We start from the raw sequence: 24,395 nt of genomic DNA on the forward strand, positions 1-24,395 counted from the left end.
ATTACATGAGAAGATGAACGTGAGAATGTTTTAAGGTCTATATACAGCCAGGTGCTGGCAATGGCCAATGGTGGAGATCATGGTTGACTTTTGGCTTGTGGGGATGGTCCAGGTCCACAGCTGGGAATCATGGCCAGAAGGAGCACCAGCATGCTGCAATGAAGCACATTTCTAGTTCAGGCAGAATCCAAAGGCCAAGTATTTAGAAGCATTACCATCAAATTTATGGCCTTTTATACATTTTTGCAGCCACACAATATCTGATAAAATTTTCTGCATGATTGTATCTTTTTTCTAGATTTGCTGAGATATAATTGACATATAAAGTTGTGTATATATAAATATATCTGTGTGTATATATAGTGCATGTATATATATACAAATTATATATGAGGTAGATTAAATGGGCTTATACAATTTTGTCTACATATATATACACTTTTTATTCGTCTCTCTAGATATACAATTTTTATCTGTATATATATATATTTCAGGTGTACAATGTGTTGATTTGATACATTGTGAGATGATTGCCACCATCAGCAAATTAACATATCCATCATCTCACATAGTTACCACATATAAGTGAGATCATATAGTGTTTGTCTTTGTGTATTTGGCTTATTTCACTTGGTGTAACGTCCTTCAGGTTATTTTTTCTGACATGTTGCATGTAGCATGGATGATGTGGGTTGGTCAACCTACAGTATGTCTGGTTGCATAGAGGTACCTCATTGGCCAAAGGAGTATACAGGGAACACATTGAGCTATGAGTGGAGACATCTGTTTGGGTTATTCACCAGCCAATCCTAGATCAAATCTTCACTTGTACAGATATATAGAAGTCGAGGATGGAAGGGAATGTGGAGTCAGAAACCTCATAAGGGAGGTAGAGTCGGAAACCTCAAGACAAACCATGATTATATCTGTGAGTAGACTTTCCAAGGTAGCCTTAACTTAGATGTATCTATTTGATCACCTAATTCCTGGAGTAAATCAAGACCAGATGGTCAGAAGGCCTAGGTTCCTGCCCTTCTGTTAAATGTGGGTCCAACTGGGAGGGTCTCCAGGCTTCACTGTAATTAAGGGAGCAGTACTGGGTGATCTTTTCCTATACCTTCCATTTTATCCTTGCACTCATTCCCCTCAACTCCCAAACATGGGTAACTTCTGCACGTCCTTCAAGACTTAGCCTTAACTTCGCTTTCTCGGGGAGGTCTTCCTATTTTTCTTTAAAGCCCCTGCCAGACAAACACAGCACTTCTACCTTCTTTTCCATATTCTCCCTGAATACTCTGTGACCACCATATCTTTTTGTGTGCCTGGCACAGAGTGGGTATGTAATAAAGTAAATTTTTTTAAAAAAGAGAGAACTCTTAGTAAAGGAGAAATCACCAGCCCTCTTAGAATGCAAATAAGAAAGTACCCACTGCCATAAGGAAAATTTTTAACTGCTGTATAAACTGCAAATAACCACAAAATCTTAGCAGCAAAGCATCTTCCATCAGGCAGTGCATACGATCAATAGAATGCACAAGTTCCAAGCCTAGACCTCAAAGACCTTGCAACTTCCTATTTTGCCACCTTTAAAACCCTGAGACAACCGTGTGAATAAGCCCAAGCTGGCCTGCTAGAAATTGAGAGCTCCTGTGGAGAAGAACCAAGGCACCCCAGCTGACAGTCAGCCAATTCCTGCCCAAGAGCCTGTCAACTTTCAGACACATAAGTGAGGCCACACTAGATCATCAAACCACCAGCCAACTCACCAGCTTCCCAGAGACACTTTCAAAAGCCCTGTAAGTGACCCCCTGAACCAGTCCAGAAGAGATAAGCTGCCTATTGAAACCACAGAACTAGATAAACGGTTGTTGTTTTAAGCCACAACATTTTTGTGGCCATTTGTATACAGCAAACGCTAACTGATACAACCTTCCCTCCTCCCCTTTTTGTTTAACTTAGAAGATCCAACTCTTGCTAAGTGGCACTGAAAGCAAAGGGCAGAAGGCTCCTGGAGCCCTAATGTAATGTAATGAATACAGCTGCCTTTGGAGTGGGGGATAACTCATGTCCTAATCCCCGCAGGAAAAGCTTCAGATTAGAGAAATTCATTCATGTGAACCACAGGGACCATGGTCAGTCATTCAGTCAGAGTAGGAAACAGCTAACAGCACCTTTAGTGCTTAATCTGTACCAGACACTCTTCTAAGAGGAATCTTTATATCTATTTTCTCATGTAATTTTTACAACACCCCATGAGATGAGACCATTTTTACTTCCACTTTCCAGATGAGAAAGCTGAGGCACAGAGATCCTAAGTAATTCTCTTCAAGAAGTGGTGAAGCTGGAATTTGAACTGAGACAGGCCAACTCTAGAGTCATTTCTCCTATTCAGAATGCTAATCGGCCGAGTAAGGATAACTGGGGCCCCAAAGGGGACCTCCAAAGAGTGAAAAGGGGATGTGAACTCATGACTAGGCCTGGGGCCCAGGAGATTTTATAGGGACAAAGCGATTCTGACACAGGACATGGTAGAAATGGGAAATGCTTCCGTACCCAGTCACTCTGGAGAAGCTTTGGGGAAACAGTGGCCTAGCACATGAGAGTATGTAAGTGAGGACCCAAGCATAGGAAACACAGCAAAACTGCTGGTACAGGGACTTGCACCCACAAGGGCATGATCAGAATGCCAGGCAGGAGCCCACAGGCAACACAGGCCCTGTGGACCAGAATGCAGCAAAGACGCCACTCCTCCACCACCAAGTAGCAGTGTCATAAACAGAGGGGGCTTTCAGTTTCTTCTCCCTCTTTGAGGGAATGCAAGTGGGGGAAATGAAATGAGAAGCTGGACTTCCTGACAATAAGAGCAGTTGAGGTTTTAAGTGATTGATCAGGAAAATAAAGACGAAATGGTCATATTTACACTCAAAGCAGGTGAAGTGGTCTTAGTGGCTTCATAAGTATTTCTTGAATAGAACTGCACAGTTTATAAAGTGCTTTCAAATACTTTATTTCCTTCTCACAACAACCCTGCAAGGTGAGTGGAACAGGTGTCATTGTCTCTGCTTCTCAGTTGGTGGAACGGCAGCTTGGGAGAAGTGCCTTGCCCAGGGTGACAGAACCAGTGGGAGCAGAGCCGGGATGCCAATGCAGGGCTTCAGCCTCCAGATCTGCAATTCCCATCCTTGGGCCATGGCTTCTCTCCATGCACATGGTAATTCATCTAACAATCAAAGAGAAGTCACAACTCAGGACAGGAATCCTAGGGAATGGACATTGATGACTCATTATCAAAAGAGGGATCCCAGACTCTTAGAGGAGCTCAGAGAAAGTCACTGTATCCCAAGGTAATCGGCAATGGCTTCAAGGAAGAAGTGGGGGCTTGGGCTTGATTTAATTCATTCAAGCAACTCTTTGTTCCCCAAATTGTTCTTCGAAAAGTTGCCAATGAATTCAATCCAGTCATTTGTTAGCAACAAGTTGCTTGGGGATGATCTGCAAAATAGTTGGTTACCTGATGTAATCCATTTTTACTGAAACTGTTTTATGTGTTAAACAAATCATGGTGATTATTTTTGTGTTTGCTTTTTTGTCAGCTTAAAAGCAGAGGCTGTTTCTCAGGCAGCAGCCCTAGCTCTCAACCCTCAACACCTGCCCACTCTAGGCCAAGTCCCAGCTGCTGCTGCAGCAGCGTTGACAGCAAATACAACTTTCCGTTGCTTCCTGTTGAGCAACTGGGAAAAGACGGAAGCAAGAAGAGGACCCTGGCATCAGACGTCAGCACTCTGGAAATGGGTTTTTACTGGGGACGGAAAGAAAGAAATTGCTGAAATGGAAGGAATTATCATTTCTAGAGTCATCTCTGGATAACAAATTGCGGAGGCCTAAATATCCACAGATTATTCTATCTGAGTTTATCTTGTTGTGACAGATCTGCATGCTGTAATCAATCATGCTGCGTATCCATAAAACAGCTTGATAGTACACATGTATTCTCCTCAAAAGAAAGTTGTAACATTTACACATAATAACATTGGGCTGCAGGCTTTGCCTGACGTATGCTCAATATCATCTGATGTTTTATTGGATCCCACACAAACTTTTGCCTAATACAGTCGTTTCTACAGAGAAAAGTTCATTGAAAGTCTTGATTATAATAAAGAAAAAAATTTTTAAAAGACAGGGAATTGTGACAACTACTCTGGGGGCTGCAGAGAGGCCAAAGTGGGTGGAACATTGCGGGAAAAGGACAAGGGTGGGTTTGAAGACCTCCACTTGCTGGCTGTTGGCTCTGGAACAGGACAGTTCAGCTGTCCAGATCTCAGCTGCCTCACCTGTGAAATATTTGGCATTACCAAATGCTAAGGTGTAAATCATACAGAGAAAGTGAGATGGGTGGAAGAGGATGGAGAGATCACGGGAAGGGATTCCTGGGCAGGAAATAGGCATAATTAGCCAGTGTGACAAAGCACACAGAAGACCACTTTGTCTGACTCAGTGTGGGTTTGGGTAGTGGTAAAAGAGTTTGAAGAGGAGCTTAGAGCTATTTCTGAGGACTGTCATTATAGGTCACAGTTATACTCTGTTCATTTCTCTCGCCACACTCACTAAAATCTGTATAAAAGTTATTTATTTGTTGACTTATTTATTATCTGTATCTCCCCATCTCAGACTCTCAGATCCATGAGGCAGAGACACAGCTATCTTGTGCACTGTAGTGTCTGCAGTCCTTAGCATGTACTAGGTACTCACCAAATTGACAAAGGAATGAACCACAAATGAGTGAATGACCAAATCAGGCCACGAATGCACCAGCTCCAATTCTTACAGAGAGCTGCCACAGAGGTGCTACACTGACAGCCCCTCTGGCTAATGTCCTGTGCTCTCCCTCTCCCCAACCTCCATCTAAACTCCCATCCAGTGCCATGCTCCCAGCAATATAACCAACCTAAAAGCAAGGACCAGTGGGCATGCTGCCCTTTGTGGACAACAAAGGGTCCCTCTGCTCTCTACCCCAATCTGAGGACACATGAGATGTGGAAGCTGATTCGGGGACACACTTTAAGAAATCACACAAACTAGCAAGTGCCATATAAACAAGTAACTCTCTTTATGTTGTAGAAGTTCCAGTGGATTGGGTGACATGCAGGACCATGCATCAGGATCATTCTCAGAACATGAATATCACCTAGGGAGCTTTGTCACCTTTCCACCCTAGCTCTGCTCTTGGAAGTCCTGGTTGAGTAGGCTTGCGCTGGGGCCTGGACACCTATCATTCCTAAAGTTTCTAAAGTTTCGCAGACAATTTTGATGTGCTCTGAAGATTGACAACAGCAGGACCGGACAATGGCTTAGGTCCCTTCTTTCCTGCTTCCATTGTAAGTGTAGTTTTATCCAAGACTGATTGAGTTTTCTTTGAGGGAGAGAAAAAGGAGGAATGAATATTCATTGGTTTCTTTGAGGGAGGAAAAAGAGGAGGAGTGAATATTCATATGGTTTTCTTAAAACTCAATCCAGTCTAAGATAAAACAAGTGACTCATTAGAGAAAGTTTAATATCTGGCCTTCCAGTTTAATAAAAATTAAGCTAGGGTTTTCATTGTCCAGTGAGCACGCCATGCTCATTTCCTGCTCCTATCTTTGGTTTGTAGAATTCTTCAACGACCACCATTGTCCCTTCCTTCCTCCACAACCTACCCAAATCACACCCACTTATTTGGGGAAATGATGAGATATGGCTAATCGTGTAAAAATCGCTGACAATTGGGCAAAGAACTTACCTCAACCTTGTCTTGCTAAGAGCTTTGAAATTTGCATTGGGATAGCCCACTGCTATTCACTCATTAAACGGACATGTTGACTCAGCTCTATCAGGAGTTCTATCATGTTTGACACAGCTCTATCAGGAGCTGTGCTAGGTGCTGGGTTCAGAGCAGTGAAAGAAACTGATATGGAAACATGATTCTTGCTTCATGCTTCAGCATCATTGCTTAAGAGCAATCTGCTGTTTGCAGCTTGGTGCTTTGAGAAATCTGTAGTGTTGACAGCTTCCAAGGGTTTAAGAAGACATAACTCTCATGAAGAATCACAGATGTTATCCTGAGGATTATCCATTCAATCATCAAAGGTTTTATTCTTATACTCTGTGACAAAGAAAAGGCTAAGATTTCACATGACTCCTTTTAGGTGGGGCTACTCCACCCCAGCAAAATCCACAAATAAGCAAGTTGAGTTTAACTATAAACTTGGGGACTTTTGCCTTGGAAATGGATCTGGTACCTTGGCTCTTCTGTCCAGGCCAGCTAGACCTTGCTGAAGTTGGGCTGCTGGTCTTAACAAGCCCATGTGTTTGGTTGCCATGGCTGTGAGGTGGGGAAGGAGACCCAGGAGCATGCTGGATGCAGGAAGAAGCAGCAAATCAGGCTGGTGAAACCATGCTGCTGAGATAATCAGGGATATTAGGGGCAGAACTCTTCCTTTCTTCTCAGGCCAGTCCTTATTCCTTACACAAAGCAGCTGGAAATCGTTGCATTGTCCTGAGCCAGGCTAGGTGACTAAGTTGCAAGCACAGACTCAGGGATGAGGACATTTCCCATGACAGCCTGCACTTATTCTCAGCCACGAGGACCCTGGGTTTTCTCCCACCCTTCCCAGCTCAGGCCATCCTGTCTCTCTAGAATGGTTTGAAGCAGCTCCAGGATGGCCCCTGGACCTGGAAAATGTCCCAGATCGGAAGGGATTAATCACTATGTGACGTTCAGCATCTTCACTCCCCAATTCCTGGTGCCAGCAAGTCTCTGCTCTCCCTGCCAGGACCTCTGCTATACTCAAGGTACACAAAACCCCCAATCTACCACACTGCACACACCCTTTCCTTTTAGTTAACCAAAGTCAGACTAGCACTTTCAAAAAGAGCTCTTATTAGGAAACCCTGGGAGCACAAAGAAGAGAAATAGATGAGTGCAATAATGTTTCACATTTGTATAGCACTTTGCAGTTTGCAAAGCACTTGCACATTCATTACCTCATTTACCCAGCATGGATTCCTTCCCATAACTTAAGTAAAGCCTAGATAGAGATTGGCACGGGCTCTTCTAAGAGTTTCCCCCATCCCTGCCTGACTACCATTTCCCCAATCCAACCTTGACATCTGGCAACACCAACAGCCTGAGTAGAGAGTCCTGGTGAAACCTAAAGGTCTGATTTCTGGTCCCAGGTCTGACTCAGATTTTTTCCTGGCCTACCCAGCCCACCCCTCTCCCAGATATTGTATTCTGGAAGCATTTTCACTAACTAGTTGCTAATGGTGATTCTAACCACAGAGGGAAGCACTTTCACTTACTTGTTTCCAGAACGACACTGGGATGGGTCACTATCAACTTATTTGTGCAGAATAATAGCTAACATTCATTGAGCACTCTTGGAGTGCCAGGCACTGCTTTTTATGTGTACTAGCTCATTTCCCTCTCACAAGGAGCATCAGGTGGACTGTATGATCTCCACTGTACAAGTGAGAGAAGCAGCTTGGTAAATGCAAGTCGTATTTTAAGTTGTAGAGGTAATCAATGGATTGGGTGGGCTGCGGGACAATGAAACTAACCCCATTTCCTTCACTGAGTCATCAGTTTATGAATGCATGAGTTCAAGATGCATTTACCAACCCCCTCCCATGTGGCTAACCTCATGGATGCTACAGTGAATCAGGCATGGCTCTGCCCTGAGGATCCCATGGGCTGGCTGATCATACCAGCCTCTCCTGCTATTAATGTGTAATATAATAAGTGTTATCGCAGAGGCTGAAACCCAGTCTAGGGCCTGGGAAACTGCCCAGAGGATACAACTTGGGATGAGGAGGGGCAGAGGGGGCACCAAGTGGAGGTAAGAGAGCATATCTGGAAAATGCAAAAATCTTAGTTCTACTGGTCAAGTAGGGTGTGACGAGTCATATACTAAGTTATGAGATTTGGGCTTTATCCTGAAATTACTAAGACACCATTGATGGGTTTTAAGCAGAGAAGTGACATGAAAGCGACTTTCCCCCAAAGTTATTTTTTAAATTAAGTCTCTGCTTCTCATCTTGTTTTCTTGTGGTTGCCTCTTTCCAATAAAAGTGAGTTCAGATGGGGGAACTCGTTAAATAAGACTCTCTGGCAACTGGTTGCTAATTAGCTAAAGTTTTACTGTCCTCTATTTGACCAGAGGTGAGATTATTCTTCCTCTCCCTCCCGTGCTCACTCTCTCCCCAACCATGGTGGGCTTAGTGATGCTGAGGCCCATTTGGTTCAACAGGCTCACAGGGCAAGTCTGGGTGTGAGGCTCTGAATATTTGTAGCTTCTGTTTCTACTCAATGTTTCTTTACATTTTGGTGTCCATCTACAAGAGTCACCTGCTGTCCACATGATGCTGTCAGAATTCACACATTGCCAGCAATAACCAATACCCCATTTGTCAGGCATTGAAGACATTGTATCACACTGACCTGCTGAATGGCTGTACTGATGTCCCCCCACCCACCACCCCAGTGGGGAACTACTAGGCCTAGGATCAGGGCCAGGCTTGGAAAAGCCCAGACACTGGCACCCCCTTGCCTTCAGGGAGCATTCTTTATTCAGTTCAGGATGCAATTTCAGCAGGCATCAACACAGAGAAAAGAGGGAGGAAGATGCCATGGCTTGCTGGCCAGTCCCACCATGTCAATTCTGATGATTGACAGGGCTGCAGGTGGCACAGCCAGCGCCTTCTCACAGCTGGGAATGTTGTCTTACAAAGGTTCAAAATGTCCAAAACCCCCAGGTCACAGCACATATGTGAACTGGCCTTTGGCTGTTTTCCTCTTTGGACCCAAAGTTCTGTTTTATTTCCACAGATGGGACAGACCTCAGAAACTGGGCTCTGACCAATCTGTGCTATGATCTGATCATGGGATACCAAGACAATGGGTAGGGACCTTTACCTCTGGATCATGAGAGGGTTAAAGACTCAGAGAGTCTGCTAAGATTCATAAGCAATTGTACAGGGCGGCTGTGCACACTGCTTTCATCAAAACCCCATAGGGGTCTGCAGTCCACCGAAAGGTTAATAAGCCCAGATTTGGAAGGTGCTTGCTGATCTGTACACACCGACCATATCGCACACCTCCAAGCCCAAGACCAGCTTTCCCCACGGCAAGTCTGCCCAATCACATCCAGTTGACCCAACTAATGCAAACACGGCAATAATTTATTTCAGTTCAAAGAAATGCAAATTGGGTTAATATTCCTTTCTCTGAACCATCACATATTCAATGTAAACTAATTCATTTCCACAGCAGTGAATTTTTCTAGAAACAAATGATACTCTGTTCTGCACAATTCAAACTAGCACATTTTTTAATGCAACAAACATTTATAAACCACTCATCCCTCCCCCCTTCCCTCCTTCCTAAAAATACCCATTGCAGCACCATCTTCGAGCCTACAGCCTGTCATCCCAAACTGCTGTATTGTATTTATATAATGGGACTGTTTCCATCCCAGTCATCAAATAACCCTGTTTATTATTATCCCCATTTTACAGATAAAGGAACTAGGGCATAGGGAGGTCAGCTGACCCTACCAGCCCAAAGCCCCACAGCAGGGCTATAGTGGAGAAGTGTTTCCAGGCCATGGCAGCCTTGGGAGAGCAGAGGCCGGCAGTCTGGTTGGGCTATGCTTCTAGAGAAAGCACACACCTCAGGGGGGATGATGCCAGTGGTCCCTCACCACAGGCCAATGCAGAGATGACCATGCCCAGAAATGTGGTGAGAGGCCCCCTCAGCCACTTCTGCCTGCACCCCGGTCATGCTGGACAAATTTGTGTGACTACCTGTAAAGGCAGGAGTTCCAAGAGAGGTCAGAGGGAAGCTTCTTGGAGATGACATTCAGGATTTGGAGGCTTAAGGCCATTCAGGAGTGTCAAAGGAGTCTCACCCCCATTCCACAAAGTGCTTGACCTCTCCCCAGCCAGTGACTCCACACTCGGGCTTCTCCCATCAGGAAGTGCCCCAGGCCTCCTGCTGCAGCCTGTGAGGCCTGTGATAGGGCAGCAGGCTCAGCTGGTCATCACTAGAGGCGGATCACAGGTTGGCATCCACCTTTCTATAGACACAAGACTTCATAAACACACATATATCATTTCTCCTGAGGATACAGCTCTTAATTTAAAGGACTAAATAATCCCCAGGGGTGGGATTATTTCTAGCCCCCTTCTAGTACCATTAGGGAGGAATGTGGGGCTTCACGCTGGTGAACATCAAAGTGGCAGGTCCGTATTCCCTATCCAAGAGCTGTCTGTGAACCAGTCAGCTATAGGGATCAAAGGCAAAAGTAACTATTCCATTTGCCTTGGACCCCACACTTGCACCCAAGCGCATACCCGCCTGAGGTCCCTGACACTCCAGGCTTCGATGGGGTCGGGGCAGAGGCTGTGGGGCCCACAGCATCAGCACTCTCCTGCAGAAGGACTCGTCACTAATAAACACGCTGCTCCGGGCATTTGCTCACAATTGTTTGATATTTCAGTTTTCAGTCATTTTCTCAGTTAATAATTTATTAAATGGATTATTTGTCATTTCAATTTATTAAAAATTGATAAAGGGCTCATTTCTTTTTTCCCAAGCTAGGACACAGGGAGAGATACACAGGCCAGAGTACAAATTAAAGACTCCCTACTCCTTTCCCTTCCCCTGTCCCTGTGAAGTCACCCGCAACCACTGAGCACCCTCAGGTCCCTTTCCCGGTGTCTTTGCACACAGAGCCCTGCTCCCTAGTCAAATGATGAAGCAAGAGAGGCCGGCCCTCACCCCCGCCCAGACACCTTCACCACCCAGCCCTGAATCACGGTTTTTTATCACAGCCAGACCCCGAACCACGCCAAAAGCAGCGTACATCCTTTGTACTGCCCTGCTCAGCAAAGAGAATGCCCTCCCAGCTCCCTCAGCCTCTGAAGACTGTGCAGTCCCCATCTGAGGTGGAGCTGTATTTTAAAGAAGGAGCTTGGAATCGTGATGGGATTTCAGGCACTGTGATAAAAGTAGGAGGGAGGTGTTTACAGCAGCAAAAGAACTTGCAGGGGCGCTCGAAATGGCTACCTGCTCTCTCCGTGGGCAACACCAGCACCGTCAACCAGCTCTCTTGTCTCTGGTGCTCTCAACGATTTCACTGTTTCTATATTCTGATCCTGGCTCTGCCTGTGTTTACAGAACAAGCATATGAAGACACTTGAGGAAAAAAAAAAAAAAAAAAACCGTAAGCAGGCTGTCTCCTGATCCTTCTCCTCTTCTTCTTCCTCCCCACCCTCCTCCTTGTCCCTCCACCATCCTCTGGCTCTGATTTGCTCCTTCTCTCTGGCTCTGGACTCTCTTACCATCTTCACCACCCTTCCTGCTTCTCTCCCCTCTCCCTCTTTCCCTGGAATTTGCTCTATCCTTTTTCTGCCTGACTTTCTTCCCTTTGGGCTCTTCCTCTCCCAAGGACTTGAGGTTCACAGACTGGTAAATACCTAGATTCTCCTAGCCGTGAGTGTGGCCTGTGAGGGCCTCCTTAGAGCCACGATGGAGCTTCATCCCCAGGGCCCTGGAGTCACAGCTGTTCTGTGGTTGTTTCTAGGCTGAGAGTGAAACCCCAGGACCACCCCATGTGCCCAGGTCCCAACTTCAGGTCTCAGAGTACCCGCCCAATTGCAGCAAAAATAAAAAAAGACAGTGCTTTCTGGATCCAAGATGGTGCCACGGAAAGTCACCCCGTCCAACTCCAAGCGCTGCTAAGGGTAGGGAAAAGAAAATAAACCAGACGGAGAGGTGGGAGCCTGGAGAAGCAGCAGCCCCTCAGAGTCACTTTAGCCAAGAGCATCGGTCACCACTTGGCCATTTCTGTCTGCCTTCACAGGCTCCTTGAGACCCCATGTATCACTGTTTTCCAGAGCACTTTTCCCCAAGATGAGTTTAATGGCCTTATAAAAGCCACACTGTGCACAAATTGGGAAGTTTCTGAAGCACCGCACCGGCTTTCATGCATATACGCTTGCAAAGTTCCCACAGCCAGGCTGGAAAGGCAATTCAAGGCACAAAAAACATCCTTGGGTAAATTACTTCCTATTAGTATGTCACATATTTCTTAGATACGACTGTAGTTCCAGGAGGTGACAGCAGCAGTTGACAATAAAACTTTGCACTCTTTTTTATTTATATTTTCTCTGCCTTTCTATTTGTTTTATTTTTTCTTTCCCCTCAAAGTTACATAACATCGCAAGGAGCTCATCATCCCGTTGCTCCCAAGGAAACAATACCCCCTGAGGCTTTTCTTGACATGCTCTATGTGAAGTTGTCCAAGAAGACATCTAACTTCAAGTACCACAGAGGAACCTCAAAATAGGCGTCATAGCATTGTTTAGACAGGAGGCCTGTGAATGGGGCTCCCTTAGTCCCCAGTAGTATTCTTCCTCAGTTTCTCCCCTGACCACAGCATTCTGCCTAGTGAGGAATAATACAGAATTCTCCACTGAAGGCTGGGCGTGGTGGCTCATGCCTGTAATCCCAGCACTTTGGGAGGCTGAAGTGGGTGGATCACTTGAGGTCAGGAGTTTGCGACCAGCCTCGCCAACATGGCGAAACCCTGTCTCTACTAAAAAAAAAAAAAATTACAAAAAAATTAGCCAGGCATGGTGGTACACACCTGTGCATCCCAGCTACTTGGGAGGCTGAGGCAGAGAATAGCTTGAACCCAGGAGGCGGAGGTTGCAGTCAGCAGAGATCGTGCCACTGCATGTTTGCCTGAGTGATGGAGTAAGACTCCATCTCAAAAAAAAAAAGAAAAAAGAATTATCCACTGAACAGCCACTATATGCCTAGGCCAGAGCTAGATGATCTGGAAGAGGCAGGAGAAGATGGGAGTTCATGGTCTAGTTCCTAAGTCCCACACAGTGAGACAGCCTACTTAAAAGAAAAAATATATTACAAGTGACAAAATGAGCAGACTAGCCTGAACATGCTAAAGGAGCTGGGCTGGAAGGGACCAAGGTCAGGCTAAAGGAGGCTGTGACCCACAGCTAGGCTTCCATGGACAGGCAGAGGACAGAGCCATTGGGACCTTTATTGCATCTTTGGAAAAATGAGGTTTCCCTTAGGCTGTTCTTTGCAAACACAATGGCACCCTGGCATTTAAAGGCACATCTGGATGAGAAGGGAATTGTATGAATTCGTTTTCATGCTGCTGATAAAGACATACCTGAAGCTGGGTAATTTACAAAAGAAAGAGGTTTAACTGGACTCACAATTCCACATGGCTGGGGAAGCCTCACAATCGTGGTGGAAGGCAAGGAGGAGCAAGTCACATCTTATGTGGATGGCAGCAAAGAGACTTTGTACAGGGGAACTCCCCCTTACAGCAGCATCAGATCTCCTGAGACTTATTCCCTATCACAAGAACAGCATGGGAAAGACTTGCCCCCAGGAATCAATTAAGTCCCACTGGGTCCCCCCCACGACACATGGGAATTCAAGATGAGATTTGGGTGGGGTCACAGCCAAACCATATCAGGAATGCTCTAGTGAGTCTCCAGCAGGGAACTGGTACTCCTCATCAAGAAACTTCTCTTCATTGTCCCAAGACCTTAAGAATTCCTTCAAATGACCAGGCGTGGTGGCTCACGCCTGTAATGCCAGCACTTTGGGAGGCCGAGGCGGGCGCATCATGAGGTCAGGAGACCGAGACCATCCTGGCTAACACAATGAAACCCCCATCTCTACTAAAAATCCAAAAAAATTAGCTGAGTGTGGTGGCGAGCGCCTGTAGTCTCAGCTACCGGGAGGCTGAGGCAGGAGAATGGCGTGAACCCGGGAGGGGGAGCTTGCAGTGAGCCGAGATCATGCCACTGCACTCCAGCCTGGGCGACAGCGAGACTCCTTCTCAAAAAAAAAAAAAAAAAAATTTCCTTCAAGCACGAAGAGGACCCAATGTGCCAGCCTTTGGCCTGGGGGTGGATGAAGCTCACCTCAGCTTCAGCTTTCTGGCTTCTTAATCCCTTTCCTTCCTGCTCCAACACTCCCTCAGGAGCCTGATTCCTGTGGTCCACTGCCAAGCTCAGAACCAGGGAGAAATAAATGGCAGCCCCTTTACTTGCTCCCTCCCAAAAGCACCCAGCTCATTTTTATTCTCAGAATATCAGGTCTAGAAAGTCACACAGCTTAAGTTTATAGCTGAAGAAAGGTCTTGGTTGTTCTGCCTGGAGTGTTTTAACCCTGTCTCTGTAGAAAGATGAGAATCTAGACCTTTAAAAAAACATAGAGACCACAAAATTTGAGTAGTGCCCACCCCAGGATGTTGTTTAGTGTAAATCCCATAACATGGTAAATTTAATTATTTTTAACTTTTCAGCTAGAAGTTTTGATACTGCCTTCAGTGTCTTTGAAACAATGGGAAAACTCTATCCCTAAAAAATAAAAGATTAATCCCTTTATTGCAAATTGTCCTGTGCCTTTTTTTTTTTTTTTTTTGGTCAGTACAGATACATCCTGAATATTTTAGGACTCTTTGGACCTCAATTGTCTACCACTTATAATTCAAAATTCCATCTCCCCCTGTCTTTTCCCAGGACTCTTAATTTCTCTTCTCTCTCTACCATTATTTATTTAAGCCTCCTAACTGTATTATTTATTTTAACACCATATCTGTATTATTTATTTTACTGTAGCTCCATAACGATATTATTTAAGTCTATAAAATAAAGCCTTTTCCCTTGAACTCTCTGTGCAAAGTAAAATTGTATTGTACTGAAACATTCTTTGAAATGCCCCTCTTTTCTACCACTGGATAATAATAATAATACTTTGCATATATATAGCACCTTTCATCCTGGGATTATTTAAGTCTGCAAAAGCAGTCTGTCTGAATTCTCTATGCAAAAATCATGTTATATGATAATATTCTTTGAAATGTCCTTTATTTTTCACCACTTGCTGGTATAGAAATGCTCTGTCTTTATGCACAACTTTTCACCTAGAAATTCCCAAGTGGTTCTCTTATTAATGCTCATCTACTTAGAAGTGGCTGGGTTAATATTGCTCCCACTTCCTGAGTGGTGAAAAGGAACAGCAAGAAGACTTCCATAGACAGGAAATGTGTGTGACTCAGAGGACATCAGGAGGAAGGGTGTCCACCATCCCACGAGGTTCCTCTCTGCCATGGAAACAGCTTCTCACAGCCTATCTCCTCCTGCCCATCATCTGCATTTATCAAAGAAACACAGACTGAGCTCTGGAGCCAGATTTCCTGGGTTTAGATGCAGTTACTCCCAAGTGGCACATCCTGGGCAAGTCCCTTGGCCTCTTGAAGCCTCATCTGGCTCACCTCTACTCAGCATCCTCCCACAGTCACAGCCTGTGCTTTGCTCAGGCCTCTCTCACATCCAAAATTATCCTTTCTACTTCTAGCTGCCTATCCATCCATTAATGTCCAACTCCAGGTCCATCTCTAGGAAGAGTGACTTAATCCATTCATGCTGCTATAACCAAGTACTATAGACTGTGTAGCTTATAAACAACAAAAATTTATTTCTCACAGTTCTGGAAGCTCAGAAGTCCAAGATCAAGCTGCCAGTAGATTTAGTGTCTGGTGAGGGCCCATTTCCTCGTTCATAGATAGTACCTTGCTGTGTCCTCACATAGTGGAAGAAGCAAACTCCCTCAAGCCTATTTTACAAGGCCACTAATCCCATTCATGAGGGCTCCACCCTCAAGACCTAATGACCTCACAAAAGGTTCTACCTTTTAATGCCTTTACTTTGAGAGTCAGGATTTCTATAAATAAATTTTCAGGCCACACAAGCATGCAGACCATAGCAAAAAGCAAATGGAAGCCCATTATATTCTCCAATAACAGCATCCAGTACCTGTCATTTTCTTTCTGAATGGCCCTTGGATCTTAAGTTCTAGGCAAAATATCCTGGAGCTACATTGTGTTATTTTGCACAAGTTTAATTGTCTCTTATGATTAAACTTACATTTATTAGTGGACTCATTCAACAAATATTTATTGAGTATTTGCTATGTAGTGGACACTCTTTTTGGCTCTAGGAATACAGTTGTAAACAAAACAGTCAAAAACCCCAGCAATCTCAGAGTTTAAAATCTTGTGGAAAAATATATCCACTACCAGATCTGTACAGCTAAGTCACAGCAAAACCCACACCTTCTCTCATGGCTTTCTAAGAGCTGAACAGAGTATGGTGTACACTGCTGGGGAGCAGAAGGTACTTTTTATCTGATTTTTAAATTTTTAATAAGAAAATACAAGACTTTGAAATAATTGTAACCATTTTCTCTAGTTTCAAAAAAACTTTTTAGGCCGGGCGCGGTGGCTCAAGCCTGTAATCCCAGCACTTTGGGAGGCCGAGACGGGCGGATCACGAGGTCAGGAGATCAAGACCATCCTGGCTAACACGGTGAAACCCCGTCTCTACTAAAAAATACAAAAAACTAGCCGGGCGAGGTGGCAGTCGCCTGTAGTCCCAGCTACTCGGGAGGCTGAGGCAGGAGAATGGTGTAAACTCGGGCGGCGGAGCTTGCAGTGAGCTGAGATCCGGCCACTGCACTCCAGCTTGGGCGACAGAGCGAGACTCCGTCTCAAAAAAAAAAAAAAAAAAACTTTTTAGAAATTTGCCTTCAGCCCCAAACTGGTTACTAAAGTTCCTGACTATCCTTATAATGTTTTATATACTCAATCTAACTCTTCCCAGAGTTACCCATCACTGTGAAGAGGATCAGGTCCACAGCCTCTAACCCTTAAGTTACTCATCTGTTAAGTGGGCTGGTGATTTCTGGTCTTTTTGAGAGGAAGAAATCAGACAGTCTTCCAAAGGGCCAGTACTATGCCCAGCCAATAACAGCAGCTAAATAAACCACAGTTCCACATCCTTTCCCTTCCTAAGACTCTGGTACTAATTCCATGTGATGTCTGAAGGGCTGAAACATTTGGGCTGATGAAAAGGGCTGTCTGATCTCCCCAGCAAGTTCCCTCCATAAGAAGACATGGCAGCACAGAATCAGTCTCCTGTCTCTTGCAAATTATATATCTGATAAGAAGTTAATAACCAGAGTATATAAATAATTCCTACAACTAAAAAACACAACAAACAAATAAACACTTGATTAGAAATGGACAAAGGACTTGAATAGACATTTTTTCAAAGATGATATATAGTCAACAAGCACATGAAAACATGCTCACATTACTAAACATTAAGGAAATGCAAATCAAAACCACAAACGAGATATTACCTCATACCTATTAGGATAATGACATTCAAAAACAACAGAAAATAACAAGCATTAGCAAGGATGTGGAGAAATTGGAGCCCTTATGCATTGTTGCTGGGAATACAAAATGGTGCAGCTGCTATGGAAAAGAGTTTTGTAGTTCCTCAAAAAATCTAAAATGAATGTTATCCATGAGATCCAGCAATTTCACTTAGGGGTACATACCCAGAAGATTTAAAACAGGGTCTCAAAGAAATAGTCGTACACTCATGTTCATAGCAGCATTATTCACTATGAACTCATGTTCATAGCAGGGGTATTCACGTTCACAGCAGCACTATAATAACAAAAAGGTGGAAGCAACACAAGTATCTACTGATGGATAAATGAATAAACAGGTGAATTTAAAGTGAAACATTATTCAGCCTTAAAAATTCTGAAATGTTTAAGAAATGAAGTCTGACACATGCTATAAGATGGCTGAACCTTAAGGACATTATGCCAAGTGAAATAAGCCAGTCATAAAAAGACAGATATTATATGATTCCACTTATATGAGGGACCTAGAGTAGTCAAATATGTAGACACACAACGAAGAATGTGTTTGCTAGAGCTTAAGGGTGGAAGAAATAGACAGTTGTTGTTTAATGGGTACAGAATTTCATTATTGCTGCTGCTATAAAGACACATGCACACGTATTTATTGTGGCACTATTCACAATAGCAAAGACTTGGAATCAACCCAAATGTCCATCAGTGATAGACTGGATAAAGAAAATGTGGCACACATACACCATGGAATACTATGCAGCCATAAAAAAGGATGCAGTCATGTCCTGTGTAGGGACATGGATGAAGCTGGAAACCATCATTCTGAGCAAACTATCACAAGGACAGAAAACCAAATACCGCATATTCTCACTCATAGGTGGGAAATGAACAATGAGATCACTTGGACACAGGGTGGGGAACATCACACACCAGGGCCTGTCATGGGGTAGGCGGCAGGGGGAGGGATAGCATTAGAAGAAATACCTAATGTAAATGACGAGTTAATGGGTGCAGCAAACCAACATGGCACATGTATACCTATGTAACAAACCTGCACGTTGTGCACATGTACCCTAGAACTTAAAGTATAGTTAAAAAAAAAAAAAAAAAAAATTTAAGAAAAAGAAAGAATTTCATTATTGCAAGATTAAAAGAGTTCTGAAGATGGGTTACACAGCAATGGAAATGTACTTAACACTACCAAACTGTATACTTAAAAATGGTTAAGATGGTAAATTTTATGTTATGTGTATTTTACCACAATTTAAAAAGAATTTAATGCAATTGAGAAGAAAAACTTCTAAAAGAATTATCCTGCTGTTCAGCTTTGCTCCCAAATTTCGATTTTGGATCATTTTCTCCTCTAGTACGATGTTAGGCATGTCAGCAACAGGCTTTCCCCTCCAGTCCTCTCAAAGACAATTGAGAGAGAGACATGGGAATCCAATAAAAGAAGATAATACTGGCTCCAAGGCAGCGAAGAACTGATTGGAAAGCAGAGCTTCAGCCCTGTGGCCAAGTGGACTAGCCAGTCCTTCCCCCTAAATTCAAGGCCCTGAAGCTTACCTTCCCCTGCTCTGTATGCCATGATGGAGTGCAAACAGGAGTCAGAATCCTGCAGACAGATTCTGATCAGAGGGAGAGCAAGAGGCTAAGCTCAGCATTTTCTGTCCCCACCCCCCAGAGCCTCATCTCCATCCCCTAACCTGGGGAAGAGAGACTGGGAAGAAACCAGGTATACAGACATCCCTCCACTTGGAGAGAGAGGAGCATGTGTTCTCCCCAATGAACTACTAGGCAAATTAGGGATTGGTCTAACCTGATGTTTTGAAAGTTTTATACTGAATTACCTAAAGAGTAAGAGAAAATAAAGGGGCTTCCTCATTACTCCCCCAATATTCCCACCTTTCTCCATAGGATCTGGGAATCAGCCAAAAACCTTGGCACATGGCAAGCAGCACATTTCATAGAAGTCTTACTTGAAAAAAAATTTCTCTCCCAAAGTATTAATCCTCATGCTGACATCACTGTTGATGGGGTATGAAGTTTGCTGGTGGTGAGGTTTTCTTAATCCTAATGGGATATCTGTTAAGAAAGAACTTAAGTTGAAGGACTCCAATAAGCTGAAGGACTTGTGCATGATGGAAGTCTCAGTGCTTTGCTCTGGGTGAGTGGGGGGAAGTGTGTGAAGGAATCTTTTGCCTGGGCGGTGGCCCTCATCGGCAGTGAGCCCGCTGGAGCTGGGTCTCCTTACCACCCCTGCCCCGCCACCACTGCAATTCCCCTCTCTTTTGTAATTGGAGCAATTCTCCTCTCTTTTGTATTTGGAGCAATTCTCCTCTCTTTTGTATTTGGAGCTAGAGGGTGAGGATGAGGGTCTGAGTAAATTTGTATCAGCACATCAGGGCCTTTTGGGAGGAAAGAGATGGAAAACCCCAACTCCTCTTTGAAGCCTGAAGTTACTGAAACATACTAGATGGACTAGAGCAGGCCATACCTAGGCCGAATGGCAGAAAAGGAGAACAAACTCCTTGAAAACAAGCAAGCAAACAAACAAAAGGGCTCCATCAGGAGAGAGCCTGGGTTCCAGAGTGGTTGTGGGGGGTCTCTTCCTGATGATAGGCCCTCCTGCTGACTCATTCTCCCTGATGCAGGCCTGTAGGATGAAAGCTTCTCCACAGTGAAATGGACAGGCTGTGATGGCTGGAGCTGGGGTTTCTATGAGGCGCTGGGGCCTGCCTGATGAAGAGGCACCTCTCTCACACATCATCTGGGCAGCCCACAGCTTGGGCAAGCTCAAGAGGCACACCGCAGTGGACTTAGGGAAACACCTAACACCTGACTCCACCCAACCAGGGCTCCAAGAAAAGGTTGCAAACTTCAAAAATAAGCATAACTGAACATTGCTATCGAAGTCAATCGGGCTTTTCCTACAACTCTTCAGATACTTCAGGTAGATGTGCCGTCTTCTCACGAGGTCTGGCATCCCTCACACCTCAGGGCCTCCCCTGGTAACAGATGGGCCTTGGTTGCAGCAGGGAGGTCTAGCACGTGGGTCTTGAGATCAGCATACCAGTGAACTTCTCCCTATGGTGCAGCCTCCACCCCACCCCAGGCCACAGAAGCAGTTTGTGGACTTTTTACCAGTGAGAAATCTTTTCAGTGCAGGTCAACACGATTCAACATATTCCCAAGTTCCACTCCAGAAATCTAGTCAAATTCCTTTTACAGCAAATAAAGTATTTCCCCTCTGGAGCTGTAGGAGTGGAAGAAGGAAACACGAGACACGTGCCAAAGAGCAAAGATACTGAGATCCTTGGTGTGATCGCAGGGCTTTAGGACCAGGAAGGCTCATGTGTGCAGAGCTAGTTTCTGAAACTAAAACAGCAGATACAGGGCTGGCTGCCAGCATGGGTCACAGGCCGAGGAGTGGCTTTCTGAAGAGTCGGGTTCAGAATCGATTAAGCAGCAGGGCTATTTATTGACCACATTAGATTTCATAGGAAAGAAGAAAAAAATAATCCACCATGAAAATGAAATCCTGTGAGTAACCCCAATAGGCTTGCCCACCAACTAACGAGAACAAGGTAAATTTGAGCTCAATTTACTCAGATGGATAATAAAACTTTCAATTATGGTTGCATTATTTGTTGCTATATGGTTGAAAGATTAGGTGACAATATGCAAAAAATAGTTTCTTCATATTATAATATTTAGTAATGTCATTTTATTTTTTATATGTTTCATTAAATTGTTTTGTGGCTTTATTATCTACCCAGATGCACAGCCCAGAAACACAATTATTCAGATTTAGAAGCAATAAAATTTGGCATGCATTTTCTTGTATTCAGAATTCCTGCATGTTAAAAAGAAATTATAGCATTCTTCCCACATTGCACTGCTCTGAGGCCCTCACAGACCCATTCATTAACCGAAGATATTACAGAAAGCACACCATTTAGGTTAAAGGGCCCTTCGGATAACAGATATGCATGCACGAAGCAAATATTTCACTGTAGCTCCGCCTTTTGATTATGACAATAATAGCGGCAAACTGATACACGTTAGCTGTAATGTGCTACTCAATGATGTATCCATTGAGTGGTGAAAACTCTGATTGCAAAGCAGCACACAGAGAAAGCATTATGACAACAAAACCTATCTTTGTAACTATCAGGAAGTGGGAGTTTTACTACTTGGAGAAAAATGAAAGCTTCCTAGGGAATTGTATTTTAGAAGAGTTCTCTAGGATGTGAATCCTGCATATGTTTCATGGCCCATGGAGTGGTGAGTGTAGACAAGTATGAGTTGAGGGATGGTGGCTCCTCTGCCCAGAAATATTTTTCTACTGACAAGTCACAGCCCAAGGCCTCAGAACCTCCCGATCAAAGTGCAACTAAATACTGTGGGGATATTTATCCACCACTGGGACCCTAACATGCCTTTCAACTACTTGAAATCATGGAAACCAAAATGCAGATTCATTAAGGAATTTAACACAAGACTATCAAGAGTCAGTTTTGTTTTGGGAACAGTTGATTGTGTTAAATGGAAGGGGTGCCAAAAGAGGGGTAAGAGGTGTCAAATGTGATCTTAGACCACTCAATATAGGAAAGGATAACTTAAAAACTGGAAAAATATATTTGCAGTACATACCACCAAAAACAAATGACTATTGAAAATATACAAAGAATTACTATAAGTCCATAAAAAAGGAGCAAACAAAATGATAGAAAAAAAGGAATAGAAGACATGAACAACCATTTCACAGAAGAGAAAACACATATGGCCAATAAACATTTGAGGAAATAACAGAGAAATGCACAATAATGCCTTTGATAACAACTTGATTGACAAAATTAAGAAAGAATACATCATAAAATACCAGAGATGATATGGAGACAGAGGATCTCCAGAGGAAGAGGAAACTGGTGAAACCTCATTGGAAAAGAATTTGGTATTATCTTATAAATAGTCCTAAACTCTACAATCCCCAGATTCTAGTTCTGGGTATCTACTCAAGAAAAACTCCTACATGTGTGCACCAGGAAGGATGTACAAAAGTATTCATAGCAGCACTATTCTTGGGAGCAAAAATCTGGAAATATCCCAAATGAATAAGTAAATTCTGGTGTACTCCACAATGAAAAGATTGTGAGGTACTCAACACTAACGAACTGCAGCTACACACAACAATATGGCTGACTTTTGGCAATATAATATTGTTGGAAATAGTTGGCTCCAGGAGACTACGGGCAACATGATTTCTTTTTCTAAAAAATTAAAAATAACCAACCAAGCAATATAATCTTAGGAATGAACATATATAGTAAAACTGTTACAAAGCAGATGATGAGTGCAAGATTCAGGAAAGTGACTAGCTGTCATCAGGGAAGCCAGAGATGGGCTAGAAAAGCTGATGGAGGAGTAGGCAAATTGTGCCAGTGTCTAGTTTCCTGTGGCAGATGTGAGCTCTCAAGTGCTTATGACATTGTAAGTACACACACAATGTAAAAGGGGGATATACACAGACAGTGAGGGGAGTGTGGCAGGGATCAAAGAGTAACCCAATTCTAAGCACTGAAAATCCTAGGTGATTATTTGGTATTCAGGCACCTTTGGTGTATATGCATGAATTTATGTGTGTATGTACATATATTTCATCCACACACTCACTGAGAAAAACGTTAGTTGTTTTTAAATGGGAAATTAAAAGTAATCTATTATTCCTAAAATGATCAAGAAGCAATAAAACAGGGTGCAGTGACTCACACCTGTAATCCCAAAACTTAGAGGCAGAGGTGGAAGGATCACTTGAGCCCAAGAGTTTGAGACCAGCCTGGGCAACATAGCAAGACTCCATCTCTACAAAAAAAAAAAAAATTAATAGAAAAGTTTTAAAAGAAGCAATAAAACAGATATTCTGTGCTGAAAATACTAATTATGCAAAAGATGAGGGGTGGAGACTAGAGGAATAGGACAAGAACAGAGAAAGTGATAAAGACCCAACTCAGGGAATTTGCGGGGTAAGGCTCCCCTTGGAAGAAAAGCCACAGAGGGTAAAAGGAGGCTTGAGCAAGACAGGGGACATCATCCAGTGTGGTGGTCCTCAATTCCTATCAGGCCTCAGAAAGCACCTGAGCTTTAAAAAATACAGATGTCTGGACTCCACCATCTGAAATTCTAAATTCATTCATCTGATTCAGGCCTGAGTATCACTAAGTTTCAAACATCTCCAGTTGTTACCAAAGCTGAGAACCACTATCTTCTGGGAAAAGGATTAGATTCGAAATCATACCTAGGTGTTCTGAACCTATGTCCAGCATTAGCTAGAGATAATTTGGTCCAGTAATTTTATCTCCCTGAACCTCCATTTCCTCCTCTCTAAAGTGGGCGGTCAGGGAAAAGGAGGGGGCACTAAAGACTCTCACAGACTGATTTCAGAACCTCCTGTTTTATTTATGTTGTAGGCAGGAAGGTGGTGAATCTCAGCAAAAGAGACTACATTGTCTTCAACCCAGGGAGAAGAGAACAGGCCATCAGTCCCCCGGCTAGATGATTAGATAGTGTCTCAAGGCATGATTAATTGAAGTGGTAATGTAGTCTAGTGGTTAAAAGCAGGGGGCTGGGGAATTTCCAAGCATGATGACTCAATGAATTCTTGCTCTAACAACCCAAGAATTGTTAGCAACTGTTAGAAGTTGGGTCTAACAACCCAAGAGTTGTTAGCAGCTCTAAGAACTGCTACAAGCACTTAAAACTTTAAAGAAAAAAAAAAAAAAAAAAAAAAAAAAAAAAAAAAAAAAACCATATCTAAGCTCAAAAACAAGGTAGCCATTGCTGTGGACCAGAAAAAGAAGAATTTCTTTTTCTTCTTTTTCAGAATTTTGAGACTATCAAGGGATTAAGTGGATTCATGGGTCTCCTGGGCTCCAGAGCTGGAAGCATGAGTTGTAGTCCTGGAGTTTGGCTTCTGCACATCAACAGAGACCCTGGGAGCCCCAAGTTAGCAGAAGACCGGGTAGGATCACTGAGTGAAGCCAGGGCTGGGGTCCAGCTCCCATTTGGGAAAGGAAGC

General features: G+C 43.7%; 1 long non-coding RNA gene across 1 annotated transcript in view; it reads left to right on the forward strand.

The window, feature by feature from the left end:
- LOC135968248 (uncharacterized) overlaps nucleotides 1–4,625 on the forward strand; it is a 36,207-nt gene extending 31,582 nt beyond the window's left edge. The window contains exon 3 of the long non-coding RNA XR_012427150.1: nucleotides 3,594–4,625. This is a non-coding gene — a long non-coding RNA (uncharacterized lncRNA). The remainder of the gene's footprint in view (nucleotides 1–3,593) is intronic.
- The last annotated feature ends 19,770 nt before the right edge of the window (nucleotides 4,626–24,395 follow it).

This window comes from Macaca fascicularis, chromosome 18, assembly GCF_037993035.2.
Source record: "Macaca fascicularis isolate 582-1 chromosome 18, T2T-MFA8v1.1".
In the NCBI taxonomy this organism is placed as follows: Eukaryota; Metazoa; Chordata; class Mammalia; order Primates; family Cercopithecidae; genus Macaca; species Macaca fascicularis.